The sequence below is a fragment of the Schistocerca nitens genome, chromosome 1, assembly GCF_023898315.1.
Source record: "Schistocerca nitens isolate TAMUIC-IGC-003100 chromosome 1, iqSchNite1.1, whole genome shotgun sequence".
Classification (NCBI taxonomy): Eukaryota; Metazoa; Arthropoda; class Insecta; order Orthoptera; family Acrididae; genus Schistocerca; species Schistocerca nitens.
The window spans coordinates 149,691,741-149,715,610 of NC_064614.1; the positions used below are offsets into that span (position 1 = coordinate 149,691,741).

Here is a 23,870-nt window from a genome sequence, read left to right on the forward strand (position 1 = left end):
TTTGTCGTGGCTGTCAATTTTTATTAATGGAAGAACTATCGTGGATGCTACGAAAAAGGAACCTTAGTAAGTAGCGATGTTAAGACAACGTAATGGCGGTCTCGAGATGGACACCAGGAAATGGGTTTCCAGGCCAGAACTACATACGAGATGAGGTGGTCAGAGTAACAGTTAACATTTTCTGTCTGTCAGAATATAAAGAGGAATAAGTGCTCTCTCGCACTTGTCTCCAATTGTGATTAAGGTATTTGACTGTGTATTGCCAGACCGAGTCGCAAGCAGAGCAGACTAGAACTCAGTAACCGGGACTTGCTAATAAGGCCTGACATATAGGGTGGTAGGGTGTGCTCATTGATTTGCAAAGATATACAGGCGCTGGAAGACACCTCTCCAGATAAGGCTAAACCATCGGGAAAATATATTGTTCTCCAATTGAAGCCTAAAGTATGTGTTCTATTATTAACTTCCCATGAATCGCAGCTTCTTCTCTCGATCCCAGAATCACCTGTGCTAAGCATCCTAGGTGGCTTTCCTCCCTCTCATTCTGTTAAAGGTGACTTCGCAGACCTCAGCCCACACTGTCCGCAACAGTGGCCACATTGTCGTCCAAGCTACTGATAAGACCTGCGTCATGATGTGGCAGTTTGTTAACATCTCGTATAAATTTAAGACTTATGAGGTCTTTCTTGAAGATATTTGTCTGGAAAGTGAAGTGCGGATAATAAGCAGTTCAGACGCACAGGCAGCGGCTAAGATTGGGTCAGATTCGTGTTGACAGCTGCAGTCAGCTTGACAGGAGCACAGTTTCACTGTGTTGCACAGATTGGGTTGTCTCTGGACTTCTACCGGCCAGTAACATGACAGCATGATGGGGAAACAAGTAGTAGGGTAAGGGTGGCACCACCCAATTTTGATATCAAATTGATATGCAATTTAATTAAATTGATCAATTAATTAGCCCTACCCCCATTCCATCCCCCATGATGTCATGTGTTTTTCCCAGCCGGCTTGTGGGTCCCAACGTCTTCCCCCTTTCCCCAACTAACCTGCTGGCAGGAATTTCGAACTTCGGTGGGAATCCGAATTTTGGCGGGAATTTCAAATTTTGGTGGCAATTTCTTTGTCCCAGGGATGTGATGAGGTCCCTCCCCCCCACCCTCCACATGGGAAATTAAAAATTGCGGTGCCCTTTCTGGGATTCATACCCCAGTCCTTCTGGAGAGAAAGCCAGGTGCAACCCCCTCCCCAAACATATGGAAACTGCCCAGATGCAGGAGAAGAAGGTTAGGTTAATGTAGTTTCTTTACTTTGGTTGGGAAACTGAAATAAAGATCGGTCCAAATTACATAATTAATCATAACGATTGGTTCCAATTACACAACTACACTTGTGTCCAACATTAAAGCAACAAACTGAAATTTTGCAAAGTTGCGTTTATTTTGACGAAAAACAGTATAAATACTGTAAGGTGGCGTGGTCTCCTGACCTTCATTTCTTACATATTCCGACCTCACCATCGTATTCTGCGTATCAAGACGTTTCATTCGAGCTCAAACTCGATAGGGTAGAGTCAATTTTACATATTTCCATGTAATCGATATGTAAATCTAATAAATAAATTGCATGTGCACACCGAGATTAAAAAGTCGAGGCTGGTGTACACAAACATTCAAGACACGACGGCCACAGGAGTTTTTGTTTAGCAGAGGCAACCAGCCCATTGTAAAGTCTGTAGGAGGGTGGGTTAGAATGCAGGTGCGCCGTCCGGCCGACCGCCCACAGACCAAAACAGTTTTTGCCAGAGAAAAGGGATAATGGCCTGCGTGTTCACCTTAAAAGCAAAACCCGCTGTATTGTTTGGGAGAGCCGCAGTATACACATTTTTTGATGGACCTAGTGCACAGTTTCAGTCCATTAGTCCACTTGTGGACAGTAAACACCTAACGCAAATGCTATATATTTCCAGATTGGTCGGCTTAGCCATTCTCACTTTGTAAGAATAACGCTGATTGGCGAACCGTTTCTGATGCAATGAGCTGGAGGAGTGAGGGAAAGACAGCGGATGATATACCCTTTTGCTTTTTGTGTGGAGAGGAGTAGTTCCGGTGACGCGCTTGAAGCGGGAACGCGTAGCGGGAGCGAGTGCGCTCGTGTGTGTATGCAGAGAGCGAGGAACAAAGTCTCTCCTCAGTACATCACTGGGAGAGCACCTCTGTTGCTCGCGAATCGGAGTGATACTCTATATTGAGTCGCTCAGTGTTAAGCGTTTGTTCACTGTGTTGGCCACAACACTTAATGTGTGAACACAGGCGGAGTACTAGTTAGAGCCTGCGAGCAAACATTGAGTGGCATCGCAGTGGGCTGGTTATCTGACCGGTGCACTACGCCAATAGTTAGACTAGGGGCAGATAGGAGTCCTTGACTTCATCAAGGCGTAGTGAGACTTCGATTGGCAAAGGTCAATCCAGATAGAAAGAGACAGTTTTGTTATTTTTCAGTGGCAAACGAAGCAGGCAGCAATCGTCGCAGCTCACAGTATTGTGCGCTACAGCGTAGGCGAGCCCCATCTTTGCTCCATTAGAAATAACATACTTCATTCACGTCACCCCATTACATTTCTCACGCGACAGCCTCGACTGTACTTAGAAAAATTCAATCGGATAATTATTCAATTTGAGTAGGCGTGGCTCTCAGCCAGTCTGCCGAGTTAATAACATTCTTAAAGAAAAGGGATAAAACAGCTTTCCCACACTTTGTATATAAATGTCATTAAAAGGATTCCTATCCATAAGGGGTACCTCCTATTCTGAAAAGAACCTGGAAATTTGTGTATCAGTTCATAAATAGAAGTTTCATCTGATTTTTCTTAAATTTTGCAATAAATAATATTGTCTGTTCGTTTTCTTAAACTAACTAGCAATACTCCACTACCCAAGTACCCCACTAGTTATCTAAGAAAATATAATATTTTTGCGTCTTTTACTTACAGCGGACGACTCCAGAAGATATTTATTGCTGAAAGTTTTTCAGGCATTTCGTTTTGGTACATTAGGAGCGCCTGTCTGACTTCTGTAGTAGCGTGAAGTGGAAATTGCTTCTTGCAGGAGCCAAAGGGTACTTGTCAGATCAATCCGTTGTGCAACTCGTCATCATAACACCCACACACTGACAATAGGTGATAGCAAAGCAGAAACACTGTAACAAGTACAGAATGTCATCAGCTGCAACATGCATAATGGTAGACAAAAATGTTCTTTGTTTTTTTCCAACTTAACAGATTTGCACACACATTCTGACAACTCGTTAATGTGCTCAGTGTGGGATGCAGCCACCTCTGGCACCAATACAGGCCTGACAACGACGGGACGTGCTAGGAATGATGTCATCAATCTCACGTTTAGGCGATAATGCCCATTGTTTGTGCAGAGCTGCTCACAAATCTTGGAGAGTGCTTGGTGGATGTTGATACGATGCAATCCATCTCCATAATGTATCCCAGAAATGCTGTGTGGGATTCAAATCGGGAGCTCAAGCAGGCCACACTATGGGTGCAATATCTTCCATTTCCAAGAGAACACCAACCATCTGTGCTCTATGAGGTGAAGCATTATCGTCCATCAATACGAAGTCTGCACGTCGCAACAACTGCGCGTGAGATCCCACGATCTCCTCATGGTACCTGACAGCAGTTAAATATTGCTGATTCATGCGTACAATTTCATGAAGAGTCGTTCGAGTGGTCAAATTCATCCCTGCCCGCACCATTAAGAATCCCCTTTGATATTGATGTCTTTTCACAATGTTTGGATACCGAAATCGTGTTCCATGTGCCCTCCAGATGCGAATCCGTCGAGAATCACTCTCCAGACCAAATCAGGACTTATCTGTGAAAAGAACATCTGCCCACCGTTCGACAATCCAGGTGGCATGTTGAAGGCTCCCCTGTAGACATTTCCTTCTGTGAAGAGACGCCGGAGGTGACCAGTCAGCACGTCTTCAACAATAAAGGACACTCTGCTGAAGCCTTCTCTACACCGTTAGCCTCGATACAACACGTCCAGGGGATGCTGCGAGGTCAGATGCCAGTTGCAGTGCAGTAGTAAGGCAGTATCGTTGTGCCCTTACAGCCAAATAACGGTCCACTCTTTCTGATGTGACGCGTGGTCGGCCCTGTCCTAGTCTCCGGAATGCAGTTTCCATCTCTATAAACTGTCGCCTTATCTAAGAAACAACAGAACGATTCACATTAAGGCATTGGGCTACACCACTTTGCATCTCTCCTGCTTCCATTCTTCCTATGGAGTCTGTAGGCGTCTTCTTGGTGCCATTTGCACTGTCTGTACCTATGTACACGGCGATTGTGGATGTGGGACTACACTGCAAACACTACCCCGCTTCATAGGTGCCCTGACATCATTGCTGGCGTGGTTGTCCATTAATCGGAGTGCCATTTTCCATGTAGAACACGATCGTACGGATATCTGTTGACAGTCTGTATGATTATATCATGAATTAAACACAGGATGTGGAAATAACAGTTTGTTGCTTTAATTTTGGACACCAGTGTACATACATAGCGCTACACAAGGAGCTCGTAAAATCGCAATACAGCTCAAAAATTGACGATGCCATAGAACTGGTATTATCTTGCTGGAAAAAGTTTATCAATACCACTCGAAACTAATGGCAGATGTTCTCAAACTGTACTCTTCACCTACAAGCTGACGGAAAAAGGCTGCAATAGAAGGTACTATCTTTATTTAATTTAATTTTATTTATTTTTTTTATTTTTTATTTTTTGGGAGGAACTGTGTTCAACTGATGAGATGCTGGTGTTGGACAGAGAGGGGTTTAATGAGTGTGTTACCTTCAATCATACAGCTGAGGACTGTATCTATCGCCTTTTGGCGTCAGATTTCGCTACAACTGCCTCCCCTTGCATTGCTCCACAATCATCCTGTAACCCAGGTAATCGAAGCCAATACACCGTACCACAACTGATGGAAAACACTTCACTGTTCCAATTACACATCGAAATTGTCGTTAAAGAGCCAGCACTCATAATCAATGGGTCATATTGCAACACATGTACTGGGAACTGGGGAAAATCGTCGTCCCAAAAGATTGCACCAGGAGAGAGGGGCAGCAGTTGAACATGCGTTCCCTCAGTGTGGAGTCAGGAACCAGTGAAATTGGAGCTACTCTTACCTCCCCTCATCCCTCCCTCTCCCTCCACCTATGGTGGGGGATACACGCTTTTTCGAAGTCAGCTGCAACCACCTTTGCTGGCTGCAGCCCCTGCCGTATCTGGGAGCAGAATCTTTGACCAGCTGCAGTTGGAGCAGCCTCCGCGGTGGAGCTCGTGGCTGGGTCTTCGCTAACACAAAAGACCATCATAATGCCTACAGAAAAAGCGAGATAAATAACGGACAACCCAAGTACAACTCACTTGTTAGTTAAGCACGCCTCTGCAAGCACTTCCCGTTCTGTGATGGAGAACACTTTTATTTAACGTCAATCTACATCTACATCTACATCTATACTCCGCGAGCCACCTTACGGTGTGTGGCGGAGGGTACTTATTGTACCACTATCTGATCCCCCCTTCCCTGTTCCATTCACGAATTGTGCGTGGGAAGAACGACTGCTTGTAAGTCTCCGTATTTGCTCTAATTTCTCGGATCTTTTCGTTGTGATCATTACGCGAGATATATGTGGGCGGTAGTAGTATGTTGCCCATCTCTTCCCGGAATGTGCTCTCTCGTAATTTCGATAATAAACCTCTCCGTATTGCGTAACGCCTTTCTTGAAGTGTCCGCCACTGGAGCTTGTTCAGCATCTCCGTAACGCTCTCGCGCTGACTAAATGTCCCCATGACGAATCGCGCTGCTTTTCGCTGGATCATGTTTATCTCTTCTATTAATCCAACCTGGTAAGGGTCCCATACTGATGAGCAATACTCAAGAATCGGACGAACAAGCGTTTTGTAAGCTACTTCTTTCGTCGATGAGTCACATTTTCTTAGAATTCTTCCTATGAATCTCAACCTGGCGCCTGCTTTTCCCACTATTTGTTTTATGTGATCATTCCACTTCAGATCGCTCCGCATAGTAACTCCTAAGTATTTTACGGTCGTTACCGCTTCCAATGATTTACCACCTATGGCATAATCGTACTGGAATGGATTTCTGCCCCTATGTATGCGCATTATATTACATTTATCTACGTTTAGGGAAAGCTGCCAGCTGTCGCACCATTCATTAATCCTCTGCAGGTCTTCCTGGAGTACGTACGAGTCTTCTGATGTTGCTACTTTCTTGTAGACAACCGTGTCATCTGCAAATAGCCTCACGGAGCTACCGATGTTGTCAACTAAGTCATTTATGTATATTGTAAACAATAAAGGTCCTATCACGCTTCCTTGCGGTACTCCCGAAATTACCTCTACATCTGCAGATTTTGAACCGTTAAGAATGACATGTTGTGTTCTTTCTTCTAGGAAATCCTGAATCCAATCACAAACCTGGTCCGATATTCCGTAAGCTCGTATTTTTTTCACTAAACGTAAGTGCGGAACCGTATCAAATGCCTTCCTGAAGTCCAGGAATACTGCATCAATCTGCTCGCCAGTGTCTACGGCACTGTGAATTTCTTGGACAAATAGGGCGAGCTGAGTTTCACATGATCTCTGTTTGCGGAATCCATGTTGGTTATGATGAAGGAGATTTGTATTATCTAAGAACGTCATAATACTATAAGGAAAACACACTGGTGACGTTAATAAATGTCCTGTTTCCATGAAAATAGACACAGTCCATTTTCATTTAGTTTTATGAGCAAATTCTGTTCAGTTTTTACGTTTGACTGCAGGATGCAATTCACGCCTCTCTCTCTCTGTTATTTTGCGATATCCAACAAAGTGAAAAAAATATAGCACCATCTTCGATTACAGATGACCAAACTGCACGTCTCCTATACATCTATGTAAAATAAAAAAAAAGCTTCCATTATTTTGCTGCAAAAACTGACAATCATGCAGAATGTCCTTATTATTTCGAAACTGTCACTGGAGTAAAGAAAAAGCTAGAATTTAAACTCTGAAGAAAAAACATCTATATTAAGCAATTTCTTGATGGACAAATTACATGGCTTGAGAGCGTCCCTCACTTTCAAATCAGTATCAGTAAATAAATTGTCATGCACATGTGTATTACAGACAATTCAGACATGTGAAATAACATCTCAGAACAGCCTGTTTCACGCCATTTGCTCACATGTTAGAAAAAACACGATCATTTGACATTTGACAACAACAAGCTATAATTCAAGAGGACATTGTTGTTTTTTGTACACTACGACAAGTCCCATTTTACCAGTGCAATGCTATATCATGCTGGCATGCACGAAAAAAAGTCGTGAGAGCCTGTCTTGTAATAGAACTTCCTAACAGCACCTATTAGAGAACCCCATAAGATTCCCCCAATACATCAAAAACAAGATGACATCTGACATTTTTTGCTCCATAACTCGCCTCTAGCGACCAATGTGTAAGGTTTTGTCATCCAGCAGATAATCATTCACAATAGCAGCAGATTCTTGCATTCTACTTTCGTAAGCAATTTGATCATCACAGAACAGCTTATTACACGCAGTCTACACATATGTAGGGAACAATATCATTTCTAGGTTGCACAACGAGCTATAATTCAAGTGGTGTCTACTTTATAATTAGAGATTATGAAGTACTTGCAGTAACACCTTTTTTTAATGCGCTGTCATGACGATAATAATAAAAACAAGCATGATTCCACGAGAATAGACATAGCTGATTTCTACTAGTTTTATGAGCAAAATTGATGTAGTTTTGAAAGCATTCTGTGTGTTCAAATTACAAATTGTCATGTATGAGGGCATTACATTCATTTCAGATGTATGAAATACCGATACAGATCAGCATCTATATAGCCATTTTGTACATTTGAGAGCATTCCTCGTCGTTATTTTGTAACATCTAGAGTAGATAAAAAACTGCAAACCATCTGCATCAGACTTTAACCAGTTATACCACTCCTTGTAATAGAAGGTCTATAAGATTTTACCGCATCTCTCTTTTCTAGCCGGCCGGTGTGGCCGAGCGGTTCTAGGCGCTTCAGTCTGGAACCGCTCGACCGCTACGGTCGCAGGTTCGAATCCTGCCTCGGGCATGGATGTGTGTGATGTCCTTAGGTTACTTAGGTTTAAGAAGTTGTAAGTTCTAGGGGACTGATGACCTGAGATGTTAAGTAAGATGTTAAGTCCCATAGAGCTCAGAGCTATCTCACTTCCGATATATCGAAAAACAAATACCGTCTGAGTGTTGACAACGTGCATATTACATACACATGCATCACTCCATTGGAGCACGTGGCCAGTGGTCGAAGTCGCTTGCACAGACTTTTGTAAAGTTTTGTCACCTGTACTTGAGAAAGACCATATCCAACAGACTACCAATCCCGAGAGTGGGTTCCTGTGTTGTTCTTTCATAAGCAATTTATTATATTGTTTTTTCAGCTGTAACACATCGAAGAAATGTATGGCTACAGCTTTGTTCACCACCATACACTTTGTTTTTCTACCATGTGTCAGGTGCTAATCTGACATTAACACATTTCGATCCATCGGCTCTCACAGAAAGCTGAATATCGTCTTTGTGTAAACCATGCTGCTCCCACAACACACAGGATGGTAGAAATAAAACATTGAGGCAATGTTTCTCATTGACAAAAATGAAGAAGACATTGCAATGCATGGAAACTGGAAGAGTTTACAACATTGTAGAGCATTTCTGAAGAGCTATCCAAAGGTGATAACCTACACAGTTAATCTCATCTTCCCCAGTGACAGTGTAGCAGATGTGTCAGTGTTTTATTTTGAGGAGCATTATTTCCTCATTCTACAGTCATGTGCATGATTACTGTTCCAGTGCTGACCATCGCTGGAAGATGCTATTCACAACATGTGTGGGTAGTAGAAATAAAAAGAGGCACTGTTATCTCATTAGTGAAAAAAATGTGGAGGTCATCATAAAATACAGAAATAGGGTGAGTCTGCAGCATTGAGGAACGCTTCCAAACAACTGTCTGAAGGTGATGACCTCTACATTTAATCCTGTGCTCCATAGTGACAAGTAGCATATGTCCAGTGTTCCGCCAAGGCTCTCTCCATCTACATCTACATCTACATCCATACTCCGCAAGCCACCTGACGGTGTGTGGCGGAGGGTACCTTGAGTACCTCTATCGGTTCTCCCTTCTATTCCAGTCTCGTATTGTTCGTGGAAAGAAGGATTGTCGGTATGCTTCTGTGTGGGCTCTAATCTCTCTAATTATGGTCTCTTCGCGAGATATACGTAGGAGGGAGCAATATACTGCTTGACTCTTCGGTGAAGGTATGTTCTCGAAACTTCAACAAAAGCCCGTACCGAGCTACTGAGTGTCTCTCCTGCAGAGCCTTCCACTGGAGTTTCTCTATCATCTCCGTAACGCTTTCGCGATTACTAAATGATCCTGTAAAAAAGTGCGCTGGGTCTTCTCTATCTCTTCTATCAACCCTATCTGGTACGGATCCCACACCGGTGAGCAGTATTCCAGTGGTCGATCAAGTGTAATGTAACCTACTTCCTTTGTTTTCGGATTGCATTTCCTTAGAATTCTTCCAATGAATCTCAGTCTGGCATCTGCTTTACCGACGACCAACTTTATATGATCATTCCATTTTAAATCACTCCTAATGCGTACTCCCAGATAATTTATGGAATTAACTGCTTCCAGTTGCTGACCTGCTATTTTGTAGCTAAATGATAAGGGATCTATCTTTCTATGTATTCGCAGCACATTACACTTGTCTAGATTGAGATTCACTTGCCATTCCCTGCACCATGCGTCAATTCGCTGCAGATCCTCCTGCATTTCAGTACAATTTTCCATTGTTATAACCTCGCGATACACCACAGCATCATCCACAAAAAGCCTCAGTGAACTTCCGATGTCATCCACCAGGTCATTTATGTATATTGTGAATAGCAACGGTCCTACGACACTCCCCTGCGGCACACCTGAAATCACTCTTACTTCGGAAGACTTCTCTCCATTGAGAATGCCATGCTGCGTTCTGTTATCTAGGAACTCTTCAATCCAATCACACAGTTGGTGTGATAGTCCATATGCTCTTACTTTGTTCATTAAACGACTGTGGGGAACTGTATCGAACGCCTTGCGGAAGTCAAGAAACACGGCATCTACCTGTGAACCCGTGTCTATGGCGGTCTCGTGGACAAATAGCGCGAGCTGGGTTTCACACGACCGTATTTTTCGAAACCCATGCTGATTCCTACAGAGTAGATTTCTAGTCTCCAGAAAAGTCATTATACTCGAACATAATACGTGTTCCAAAATTCTACAACTGATCGACGTTAGAGATATAGGTCTATAGTTCTGCACATCTGTTCGACGTCCCTTCTTGAAAACGGGGATGACCTGTGCCCTTTTCCAATCCTTTGGAACGCTACGCTGTTCTAGAGACCTACGGTACACCGCTGCAAGAAGGGGGGCAAGTTCCTTCGCGTACTCTGTGTAAAATCGAACTGGTATCCCATCAGGCTCAGCGGCCTTTCCTCTTTTGGGCGATTTTAATTGTTTCTCTATCCCTCTGTCGTCTCTTTCGATATCTACCATTTTGTCATCTGTGCGACAATCTAGAGAAGGAACTACAGTGCAGTCTTCCTCTGTGAAACAGCTTCGGAAAAAGACATTTAGTATTTCGGCCTTTAGTCTGTCATCCTCTGTTTCAGTACCATTTTGGTCACAGAGTGTCTGGACATTTTGTTTTGACCCACCTACCGCTTTGACATAAGACCAAAATTTCTTAGGATTTTCTGCCAAGTCAGTACATAGAACTTTACTTTAGAATTCATTGAACGCCTCTCGCGTAGCCCTCCTCACACTACATTTCGCTTCGCGTAATTTTTGTTTGTCTGCAAGGCTTTGGCTATGTTTATGTTTGCTGTGAAGTTTTCTTTGCTTCCGCAGCAGTTTTCTAACTCGGTTGTTGTGCCACGGTGGCTCTTTTCCATCTCTTACGATCTTGCTTGGCACATGCTTATCTAACGCATATTGTACGATGGTTTTGAACTTTGTCCACTGATCCTCAACACTATCTGTACTTGAGACAAAACTTTTGTGTTGAGCCGTCAGGTACTCTGTAATCTGCTTTTTGTCACTTTTGCTAAACAGAAAAATCTTCCTACCTTTTTTAATATTTCTATTTACGGCTGAAATCACCGATGCAGTAACCGCTTTATGATCGCCGATTCCCTGTTCTGCGTTAACTGTTTCAAATAGTTCGGGTCTGTTTGTCACCAGAAGGTCTAATATGTTATCGCGACGAGTCGGTTCTCTGTTTAACTGCTCAAGGTAGGTTTCAGATAAAGCACTTAAAAAATTTCATTGGATTCTTTGTCCCTGCCACCCGTTATGAACGTTTAAGTCTCCCAGTCTATATCCGGCAAATTAAAATCTCCACCCAGAACTATAACATGGTGGGGAAATCTACTCGAAATATTTTCCAAATTATCCTTCAGGTGCTCAGCCCAACAGCTGCTGAGCCAGGGAGCCTATAGAGACATCCAATTACCATGTCTGAGCCTGCTTTAACCGTGACCTTCACCCAACCAAGTGGTGTCAGTCAGTCATTATGTGGTAATCAGCAGAGTACCAATGGATGGACGAGGTGTGAAAGACACCATTAATATGGGACGATGTACTGTAATAAGCAATGCAATTGATAGCATGATCAATTTTAGCAATTTTACCAATTGTTCCGTCCGCCCCTGGTAGCGGAGTGGTCAGTGCGACGGAATGTCATACCTAACGGCCCGGGTTCGATTCCCGGCTGGGTCGGAGATTTTCTCCGCTCAGAGACTGGGTGTTGTGTTGTCCTTATCATCATCATTTCATCCCCATCGACACGCAAGTCGCCGAAGTGGCGTCAACTCGAAAGACTTGCACCAGGCGAACGGTCTACCTGACGGGAGGCCCTAGCCACACGGCATTTCCATTTACCAATTGTTCCATGAAGCCAATGACACAGCAGAATGCTTCCCACTTTCTGTATCATCACTAAGTCACCCCTCCACTACTTTGCAAGTACGATATACTAGCAAGTTAGTTTGTGTGGCCATCCTCCGCAGCAAGCATATAAATACTTGTTTTGCAAATCAAACTGCCTTTTCCTGCTGCTAGTTATTTTATTTATCTCCTACGCGTTTCGCCTTCTCCTGTTCTAAGGCATCAGTGGGGTCTATAACGATACAGTTTTGTTAGTTATAGATTATCAAACAGTTCACTTCGCGATTTTTTTCTAAAAATAGTGATTACTTACGATTTGCTGATCTGCGTTTCCAGACCAGATGTGAGGAGACGCAGATCAGCAAATCGTAAGTAATCACTATTTTTAGAAAAAAATTGCGAAGTGAACTGTTTGATAATCTATAACTAACAAAACTGTATCGTTATAGATCCCACTGATGCCTTAGAACAGAGGAAGGCGAAACGCGTAGGGGATAAATAGAGTAACCTGCAGCAGGAAAATGCAGTTTGATTTGCAAAACAAGTAACGATATACTAGATTGTGAATGCAGATAGATGACTGTGCGTTACATCAATCTGGTCATGTACACCAAAGTATACCAGACAGCGTCCTATACCGATGCAGTTAGGTTATCTACACAGTTTTAGCACATCGGTCATAGTGCAGAATTTACAATTATGACTGGCCATCTTTCTCTGTATGGATGGGAGTTACAGAGTATTCTCGCATTCATAGGATAAAGTCAGAGACTTATGGATCCCTCACGTTGTCTTTGAGCAATCCTTCCTGCAACACGGTGGCCAATTTAATCTCCAACTGATCAGAAGTATGAGGAAACTATACCCACTGCGTTCCACGTCTCATGAAGGAACAGAGTGAGCTGTGTTCGTAACTGCTGTTTAGCAAACACCGTTCCGCACCAATATTACCCGTGGCACCCATCCGAGTACACAAGATCTCTCCAGACGCTTGCATGTCGAGGAGGGTAGCACCCCTAATAGTTGTGTAGTAGACAAGAGAATGTTGCGGTGATGTAATAGTTGGTTAAGAAGCAATGTATGATTTACACATGATGGAGTTCCAGACGGATAAAGAGTGAAGCATTTCATATAAATCAACTGTTATATTAATTCTGAAGTATTATTCTAGTGTCTGGAGTCACTGCCAAGATGGTACCAGCATAAGAGGAATGATCGTAGAGCATAAACACACACTCCCATGGCTACACGTTTCTGCACCTAAAAATGTTATGTTGTTGAAGCCATATGGTTTCTGAAGTATTAGTCATTCGGAAATGCAGCGCTCTCAACACTTTAATGCAGGACATATTTGTCCAACACCAGACATACAACCACCCTGCAAGTTTTCTACCTCAATCACTACGGTGACAAACATTAAAATGACAAAAATATTTCCTTCTACACTGTTCTGGTGTCATAGGAAGGCATCGTCGGCGTATATCCGCCGCTCGAGCTGCTTATTAACCAACCAGAATGAAGTCAGGCGACTGCTGTTCTGTCTCTTAGGAAATTATTGGGTTTTATACATCTCTTTAAGTTGGAAACGTGCATACCCCCAATAACACTTACCGTGTCAGTCGTGCTTATTATTATTAGTAGTAACGGTTTTGATGGTTCACTAGGTAATAAATCCAGGAGAAAACGACATGAATATTTCGATAGTTGATACATTGAATCACTGCCCACACCCTGCTGCACGACAATGCGCACGAAGAAGCACCAACTTCTTATGAGGGAGTAAGCATCACGATCAGTAGCCAAAGAAGATGGAACAGTTAATTTCTGTTTACAGTAGCATCGACACAGCTCTGGTAGCATTCCTCTTGCACAATGAAGTCCTGGTGTGATGTTAAGTAGTTTTTTCTCATGTGTAGGATAATACAGCAATTTCGTCCTAACCCTATGTCTCTCGAGTACACCCTCCTCATACTATTAAGGGTGATATATGTGGCATCTCCTGCAGGACATGCTAGGGAATGGCGCTGATAAACGCATAGATTTTTCTCCTTAATACTTAACGAATAATATTGCTTGTGAGAACCACATGTAATTCGGTAATGTATATATTAGATTTCATGTGTGAGAACACAGTTATGGATTGAGATACATATGTTTCGCCTGCTTTAATATAGCGCCTCTGTGCAATACTTATATGGCCTTTTTTTAAGTATGTGTTACGAAAACCCAGGTAGTTTATAGAAGAAGGGGGATTGTTCAAACTGAGTGCACACAGAGTATAATTTTTAAGCTTCTCTCGGTCTTCAGTGACCGGGTACCCGGAACACACCTCAATTCCCCGCATTTCATGCTACTTTCCTCTAATATTATGTATTCTCAGTCAAATTACGTAATTTTGCAAGTTTTTCGCGATTTTATATATTTCGTCGTATTTCCATAAATTTTACGTATGTCAGGTCAGTTTGTTATAATTGTACAAGGTTGTCTTCGATTTTTACCGATTTTATGTCATTTTTTCATATTTTTTCGATAGTTTTCCATATGTATATATTCATATTACTGGCATACCCATGGTTTGTTTGATTTTATACGAGGATATTTGCGTGTCCAGACACCAGCCTACTACAAAATTGTAAGAATTCCCCTCTTTGGTCTACACACATGCATTTTGGACATGAAGATCATGAAAAGTATAGTAACACTCCTCTCGTACCCAGATGAGCCTCCGCAAGTGATGCAAATTGGGCACTCGAAGTCTGGAAACAAATCCGTGTACTGCTATGGCACATCAGAGAGCTTGTCTGCAGACTCATGTAGCGATGCACTTGATGGAAACTCAAACTCTGGTGCAGTTCTTCATGTTCGTTTGAATTCCACTCTACCGTGTAGAGATCTGTAACAGGGAGCTGACATGGGTACAGAGTTGATTTCTGCTGCTGTTCTGATTTTTTTCCTCCCATAAGTATATGCTTTATTCGAACAGTCCACAGATGTACTGCCAGTCCATAGTGTCCAACGGGTACAATATTTCGGCGATCAGACGTGTCGCCATCTTTTCAGGTGCGCAGACGAACTGAGCTTTTTTCTTTTTCTTTTTTTTTTTTGTTGCACTTTTCATTCCCTCCTCTGAAGGCGGAAGGCTGGCTGTTTGAAGGCATGCTGGCGTCCCTTTTCAGCCGTAGGGTTTTTACATATTTATTTTTATTTGATACAATTTATTTTTCCTGCAAGTGCGTTGTTATATTGAAACGTCCCCTTAGAAAAATTATACATGACTGTTCTTAAACTGACACACAATATTTTTTTAGCACAACGTAATCTGACTTTCAATAATCCCTACAAAAGAATGGCCCTGACTAACATTAACCTATACCTTTCACAAATCACTTACCTCACAAAAATCTTCGTTACTCGAACTACTGCAATACAGCGAGCGCCACTACTGCCAGCTAAATAAAAGATTCAAACTACGGAAGGCACTAACTACTGATAGGCATCGTTAGCAAATGAAAGATTTTGATAGAGAACAAACAATCTATTTACCTTAATAGTGTTCAAAAATGATACTATATCTATAGCAGTTCATGACATCCATTCTTGCAAATGTACTGTTTCTGATGGACACACGTCCAGATCATCCGCTCTCAAAAATGCGCCATCTCACATCCCCACATCCACCACTGCTGGCGACTCACCTCCAACTGAGCAACGCTACGCGCTGTTAACATCCAGCTGCCCAACACTACAATGGCAGACAACAATGCAAACTAGCCACAGAACGCACACAGCACAGCCAGTGATTTTCATACAGAACGCTACGTGGAGTTACCAATAAGAAACCTAAACAGCCTACTTACATAGCCCCCATGCTCCCCACAAAAAAATTTACAAATTGTTTTGGGCACTGGCCAATACATATTTGTTAAAAAAATTTTCACAATTACAATAACAAAGCAATCACATACACACACTTATTGATACAATGTTGGTCAAAAGCTAAAATTTTCTCACAGTTCATAAAGACAGTCCTGATCGTTCATCACAGTAAAATTGCAGTGTTTTTCTCAAAGTCTGAGCAGTAAAAGAAAATGCACACGGAAGTAGTGGATTTCCATGCAGTCTTGAAGAAGTAGTCTTGTCCTTCCAACGGAAAGACAGTGCTGACTCTTGACGTGCAAACAGGTAATGGGCCACAATAGAGCAAACCCACCGCAGAGTCGGTCGAAGTTTTGAAGAATATTGGTAGGTAGGTCATCACAGAACAGACCACTGTAGTCCTGGTAGAGATAACGGTATTGGTGGGCCACCAGAGGTGCAGACCCACTGCAGTCCTTGTAGAGATAATGGTATTGGTGGGCCATCAAAGATGCAGACCCACTGTAGTCCATGTAGAAATAATGGTATTGGTGGGCCACCAAAGATGCAGACCCACCATAGTCCTCGTAGAGACGGCCAGCAGCCATCTGTTGCGACTGTGCAGGAGCACAATCACCATCGAAGAGTCTTGCGGACAATATAGCAAGTCCATAAACCATCACTTGTGCACTCACGAAGATTTTGGAGTTGACCTTAGAACCAGCAATGCTGTTAACCAGTCCCTTACTGAATTATTAACACATGTGCAAGCACTAACAGTCCTCTTTTTGTTGCACATATTGTGCATATACTACGACCAACAGAAACGTGTGCAGTGAAATAATACTTAATTTGAAGAACTGGTGTCTACACAATTATAAATTTACAACATAAGAATACAATTACAAAGGTACAAAATACATCATTAAAGAACATAACAGTACAGATAACATTTGTAGTAACACAGGCTTTAAAAAAGAATAGAAATAAAGATATACATCAGTGTTACAGGAATTATGACATAAGTAAATTTATAAAATAATGAGAATAGTTTTCGAAACATTAATTTCACACATGAGCATTGAAACAGAACAGAATTAATAATGTCTATAAACATCTTTACAAAGAAAATAACATATTATTAGAAAAATTCTACAACATAACTCGTATCAGCTGAACACATAAAGACAGGAAAAACACAAATATACAAGGGTACACAAACACATAGTGGGATAACACAAGGAAAGGACAGGGTTTGTTTTACTGCAGTATTTTGCAAACAAAACTTTCTTTACTTCTTGGAGATCTCCCTTCTTTCATTATTATTCCCAAAAAGTCCTATCTATACCTCCTTTCTGTATTCTATTCATATTTCTTTCAAAATAATTATTTCTCATTGTACAATACTCATTTTGGCCCAAATCTTTTTCTTATAACTTCTCAATGCATTCTTTCCCTATTCTCCATAGTCAGTTTCTTTTATAGTCTACCTCATCTTAAGCTAGCTTAAATCTACTGGGCTCAGACATATATACTAAGGGATGAGGCAATGCAGCAGTACAAAACAATTAACACAAACAGCAATGACAAAAAAGTGCAAATTGGCAAAGCAAGCTACAGTAAATCTAAATTACCAAGCAAATGCAACATTACAACTAATATGAGCCAATGTGCAGCAACAAGAAAAATAAATCAGTAGTAAAACTGGCTTAACAGAGTAATACCAAGTCAAATTCAGTAACACTATGCCTGGCAAACGGCAACAGCAAATGCTATAACTTATACCTAAACATGACAAAGCTCAAGCAGAAAAAATATTACACTAAAGACAACAATGCAGATAAGGGAAATGTATATTCACATCTTAATGTTCTATGTAATTATAGTGATGCACCACAACTTATTCTACGAGAAATATCACCAAGTAGTTGAAAAGAAAATTACATATGCAGTTCCTGTGAAGGGAAATGTCTTTTTGTGCTCCCTCATTTTTTTTTGAAGTGTATCATAAAATTATTATTTACTGGATCTGTAGACAGAAAATATTTATATTAGTGCATCTATTAAATTTTACTTTAACCAATGCTGCAGTGGAGCTAGAAACTAGATATTAAACAAATTGAGCAATCTCTCAACTAGAAAGACAATAGCTGTGGAAATGTTTCTTATCATTTCATTAGGCATTTTAGTAAATATCATAAATTAAGAGCTTCACAGTGTAATCATATGTTTCAAGTTTGAGCGTGTCGTATTTGCGATGCTTTCTACAAAGGAATGTAAATAGCGAGGATAATGGCCTTTTTTTTTCTCCACCTGTGCCTCTGAAAGGCAGACACTAATGCTTTTTTCCAGGCGACTGTCGCGCAGCTGGGTGCCCAAGACGCATTACATGAAGGTGGTCACTTAACTTTCTTACCGAAATATTTACGACACCAGTTTTCACTACAGTGACAGTCTCATATAAAATTTTCACAGGTCGAGAATTTGCTTTGCAAATCTGTAGAAACAAAATCCTGTAAATATAACAGTGTCCAAAAAATTTTGGCCAGCATAGTGATACATTCACGCATATACACACATTTCATAACTCTTAAAGTACGATTCTCGTTTTCCAACAGCCTTTTTCACAAACCAGAGTCTCTAACCACTACTCATTATTCCTTGCTTTATTACACATATACATATTCGTAGACACTTCTTCAATATTTCATCATAATAAATATGTAGCATAATCAAATTCCTCATATAGCATCAGCTTATTGATCATAAACATACCGCAACAGCGTAATACACATCGTCATCATAACATCATAAAACCTCAGCGAAATCTCAAAATCGTCGTAGCTTTCTCCAGTAATTTCAAAACCTAAAAAAGATTCTCTGCTCATGTCAAAAGTGTCATCTACCTCAAACGTACTTTAAAAATCATGATCCCATACCAAATACATCATTCAAAGCTCTCACAGTATCACTTCGGTTCCGAAAAAATATGAACATTTCTCAAAGTACAGACAAAATACAATTTCATAAGTGTGCAGTTATCCTACTGTGTAATTACGTAAACATCTGTCACTGCTGTAGTAAAATAAATATTTGTCTCTCTCAGTTAAATGATCACATAGCTGTGTAATTCTGTGTTAGAGAAATATGGTACCGATGTGTAAAGTTGTATAAGCAAATACCATATTAGCTAGGGCTCCTTGTGCTTGCCACACACATGGTACACAAAGTTAGCGTGTACCCCCCTGAGGATTAATGTAATTATACCCTCAGGTGTTACAGATTACAGCAATGGAATGAAATGTATCACGGAAAACCTTTGTATCTTTGTAATTCAAAAATCTTTAAAAATAGATGTTTTAAGTACAAAATTAATCACTCAAATGCGTGTCCTGTAGCGCTAAATGTGGGTCTTGCTGTAAGATAATTCTGTGGAAGTGTCGTAGTTATCGTCCTCTGTAAGCAAAGTTCTGCTGAAGTCAATGTACTTACCTCATCATAAACAAAAGTGAAATGCCTTGCGTATAGATATCGTAGTTATTACGTACCTTACCGTGATCAAGAAAGTACTATAATGTAACGTATTATTGTACTAGGGAAAAGGCTGTCTCATTGTAGTTATACCACAAAAGTTTTCTGGACGACTGGACTTCGGTATTCCGCTTGGGGCCGCGTGTCCAAGAATAAGTTTTCAACCTGGCGGCTCCGAGCGACACGAGGGAGCCGAAGCTATTCCTATTGTGGAAGTCCGTGGTTGCGGCGCCTCGGTTTAGAGGGAAGCGTCCCGTATTACAACTATGGTGAGGTACCTTACTTCTGCTGGGCGAATTTGGGGACAACGTAAGGTTCGCAACATGTCTATTGTCTTTCCCAGTGAATCACCGTCTGCTTATGCGCCTTACCTGGCTTCACGGCTATTACACTGAAGAGCCAAAGAAACTGGTACACCTTCCTAATATCGTGTAGCGTCCCCGCGAGCATGCAGAAGTGCCGCAACACGACGTGGCATGGACTCCACTAACGTCTGAAGTAGTGCTCGAGGGAATTGACGCCATGAATCATGCAGGGCTGTCCATAAATCCATAGGAGTACGAGGGAGTGGAGATCTCTTCTGAACAGGACATTGCAAGACATCCCAGATATGCTCAACAACGATCATGTCTGGGGAGTTTGATGACCAGCGGAAGTGTTTAGACTCAGAAGAGTGTTACTGGAGTCAATCTGTAACAATTCTGGGCGTGTGTGGTGTCGCATTGTCCTGCTGGAATTGCTGAAATGCACAATGGACATGAATGGATGCAGGTTATCGGACAGGATGCTTATGTAAGTGTCACCTAGGAGAGTTGTTTCTAGACGTATCAGGGGTCCCATATCACTCCAACTGCAAACGCCCCATACCATTACAGAGCCTCCACCAGCTTGAACAGTCCCCTGCTGACATGCAGTGTCAAAAGATGCATGAAGTTGTATGCATATCCGTACACGTCCATAAGCTCGATATGGTTTTAAACGAGACTCGTCCGACCAGACAACATGTTTCCAGTCATCAACATTCCAATGTCGATGTTGACGGGCCCAGGCGAGGCGTAAAGCTTTGTGTCGTGCAGTCATCAACGGTACACGACTGGCCCTTGGGCTCAGAAAGCCCAAATTGATGATGTTTCGTTGAATGGTTCGCACGCTGACAATTGTTTATAGCCTAGCACTGAAGTCTGCAGCAATTTGCAAAAGTGTTGAGCTTCTGGCACGTTGAACGATTCTCTTCAGTCGTCGTTAGTCCCGTTCTTGTAGGATCTTTTTCCGGCGACAGCGATGTCGAAAATTTGATGTTTTATCAGATTCTTAATATTCACGGTACACACGTGAAATGATCGTACGGGAAAATCCCCACTCCATCGCTACGTCGGAGATGCTGTATCCCTTCGCTCGGGCGCCGACTATAACACCGCGTTCAAACTCACTTCAATCTTGATAACCTGCCATTGTAGCAGCAGTAAGCGATCTAACAACAGCGCCAGACACTTGTTGTCTTATATAGGCGTTGTCGTCCGCAGCCCTGTATTCTGACTGTTTACATATCTCTATATTTGAATATGCACCCCTATACCAGTTTCTCTGGATCTTCAGTGTAGAACTGTAAAAATACCAGCCCAATCTTCCTGCTTGCTTGAAGGCCTGGTCGTGGGTACTTTGAGTGCGAATTCATGAGGCCTGCACGTGTTTGTACTAACTGCTTATTATAGCAGCGTAAATTTGCGATTTTTTTTTTTTTTGTAATTAAGGCGTACTGTGTTTTTACCTCCTTGTACCGGGTGGTTATAATTAAACTTTCCTATTGAACACGTTATATCACGGAAACGAATTACCGTACTAATATAAAACCTGGCAGCATTAAAATCCAGAGTATGGGGTGCACGATTTCAATGCGTCACGGCGCCACTGTCCAGCTCCAACTATAGCCACCAGGTGGCGTGATTCGTAGTCTCACACACCTGACCAGTCGCAGTGCACTTGTTGACGTGTCAACATGAGCTTGGACAAAAGGAGCAGGACATCAGGGTGAAGCTCTATTATCAAAACAACAGTAATGCTGCAACTGCACTTCGAGAATATCGCCGGCTGAAAGGATTATGGAAGGGTGCTCTTTCTCCAACTGCTGTGCGGAGCATGACGAAGAAGTTGGTATCAACAGAACAGGGCGTCGGTCCGGGAAGAGGTCGACGACCGGTTGCACCACAGGTGGTTGATGAAGTCGCTGTTACTATGGCAGACAACGCTCCGCACAATTCCCGATCGTCAAGCAGTGCACGTGCTGTGTCACGACAGTTGAAAATCCCTTGGTCCACGGTGCGGAAGGTGCTTCGAACCATTGTCAAATGGTATCCGTACAAGATCTTTATCTTACAGCAGCTTGCGTCACAGGACGCGCAACGACGTGTTGACTTCGCTCTCCACCTTCTCACAAGGATTGACGAGGGCTGGCCCTGGACAATCCTGTGGACAGACGAAGCTCATTTTTCTCTGACAGGTGAGGTGAACATACAGAACTGCCGAGTGTGGGGATCTGCACCTCTAGTCAGAGTGCATGAAGTACCTCTGTATGGTGAACGCGTCACCGTTTGGTGTGGCTTAACAGCTACCTTCATAATGAGATTTTCACTCTGCAGCGGAGTGTGCGCTGATATGAAACTTCCTGGCAGATTAAAACTGTGTGCCCGACCGAGACTCGAACTCGGGACCTTTGCCTTTCGCGGGCAAGTGCTCTACCATCTGAGCTACCGAAGCACGACTCACGACCGGTCCTCACAGCTTTACTTCTGCCAGTACCTCGTCTCCTACCTTCCAAACTTTACAGAAGCTCTCCTGCGAACCATGCAGAACTAGCACTCCTGAAAGAAAGGATTCTGCGGAGACATGGCTTAGCCACAGCCTGGGGGATGTTTCCAGAATGAGATTTTCACTCTGCAGCGGAGTGTGCGCTGATATGAAACTTCCTGGTAGATTAAAACTGTGTGCACCGACCGAGACTCGAACTCGGGAGAGCTTCTGTAAAGTTTGGAAGGTAGGAGACGAGGTACTGGCAGAAGTAAAGCTGTGAGGACCGGTCGTGAGTCGTGCTTCGGTAGCTCAGATGGTAGAGCACTTGCCCGCGAAAGGCAAAGGTCCCGAGTTCGAGTCTCGGTCGGTGCACACAGTTTTAATCTGCCAGGAAGTTTCAGCTACCTTCATCATTGGCACATTCTTTCGTGAGCAGGTTGGTGCTCAAAGACCAAAGACGTGCAGTGTGAATGACCAGCGTTACTGCGATATCCATCGCCAGCATGTCATACCAGCCCTACAGGAGAGAGACGCATTGAACTCGACAGGTTTCATGCAAGAGGGGGCCTCACCGCACATCGCTCGTGAAATTCACCTGCTTCTCCGGAACACATATGGAAACGATCGAATTATCAGCCGAGCGTTTCCAAATCCTTGGCCGGCACGATCGCCTGCTCTCACTCCCTGTGATTTCCGGTTATGCAGTTGCCTGAAGGACAGGGTTTACCAGGGAAACATTCACACATGAGCTGATCTGAAGCGGAGCATATCGAGAGAGGTAGCTAGTGCACCTTCGGACATACTTCGTTCTGCTGTGCAGAATGAAATCCGGCGTTTTCAGACTCTTCTGGGCACTGATGGGAGCCATGTTGAGCCACTTTTGTAGCAGTAATGGTATGATGTACCGTAGCAGAACATTAAAAGTGTTACAGTTGGATTGATTCTGCATTATTTATCTTCCCCATGTCCTTGATATTAATACTATCGAGTTTGGTCCTCGTACGGTAATTAGTTTCCGTGTTATAACGTGTTAAATAGGGAAAGTTTAATTATAACCACCTGCTATGTGATGGCTTTCTTGACTTTGACTTAAGTTACCGCATTTATTGCTGTGAGTGGCTCTAATGCTTGCCAGTTAACTTGTTAACTCTGGTAGAAAAGAATTCGTGCCAATTGCTTTATATTTTTGGTAGTGTCTGTTAATGTAATCGAAGTTTGTTTGCCAACTGTGAGCATCCATTCAAATCTTGTTGATTTTCCGTCCCGCGTGGCGGGCCTTTGCTACCGTTGTTTCGAAATTGAATTGCGGTTGACGGGAGAATCTTCTTATCTCCTTGTTGAGATTTTGATGAGTGTTCAGTAATAATGAACCGATTATCTTTTTGCTATTAACACTGGGGGGCTTCGTTTCTGCCCCCTTATTGCCATGTGGGTGTGTAATTATGCTCGTAGCCATATTGTGCTCGGTTCCATGGTTGAGACGTTAAAGATCATTTATGATTTGATTATTTGTTAAACTTTAAGATCCTTTTTTCTTTCCAGGTAATACAACCAGTTACTAGCGCCGTGCGCAGAATTGTCTCAATTATCTGT

At 42.4% G+C, this 23,870-nt stretch overlaps 1 non-coding gene across 1 annotated transcript; it reads left to right on the forward strand.

The window, feature by feature from the left end:
- The first annotated feature begins 22,575 nt into the window (after window positions 1–22,575).
- On the forward strand, window positions 22,576–22,649 carry Trnas-cga (transfer RNA serine (anticodon CGA)). Its single transcript has one exon. It is a non-coding gene; the product is annotated as a tRNA-Ser (tRNA).
- Window positions 22,650–23,870: the final 1,221 nt, after the last annotated feature.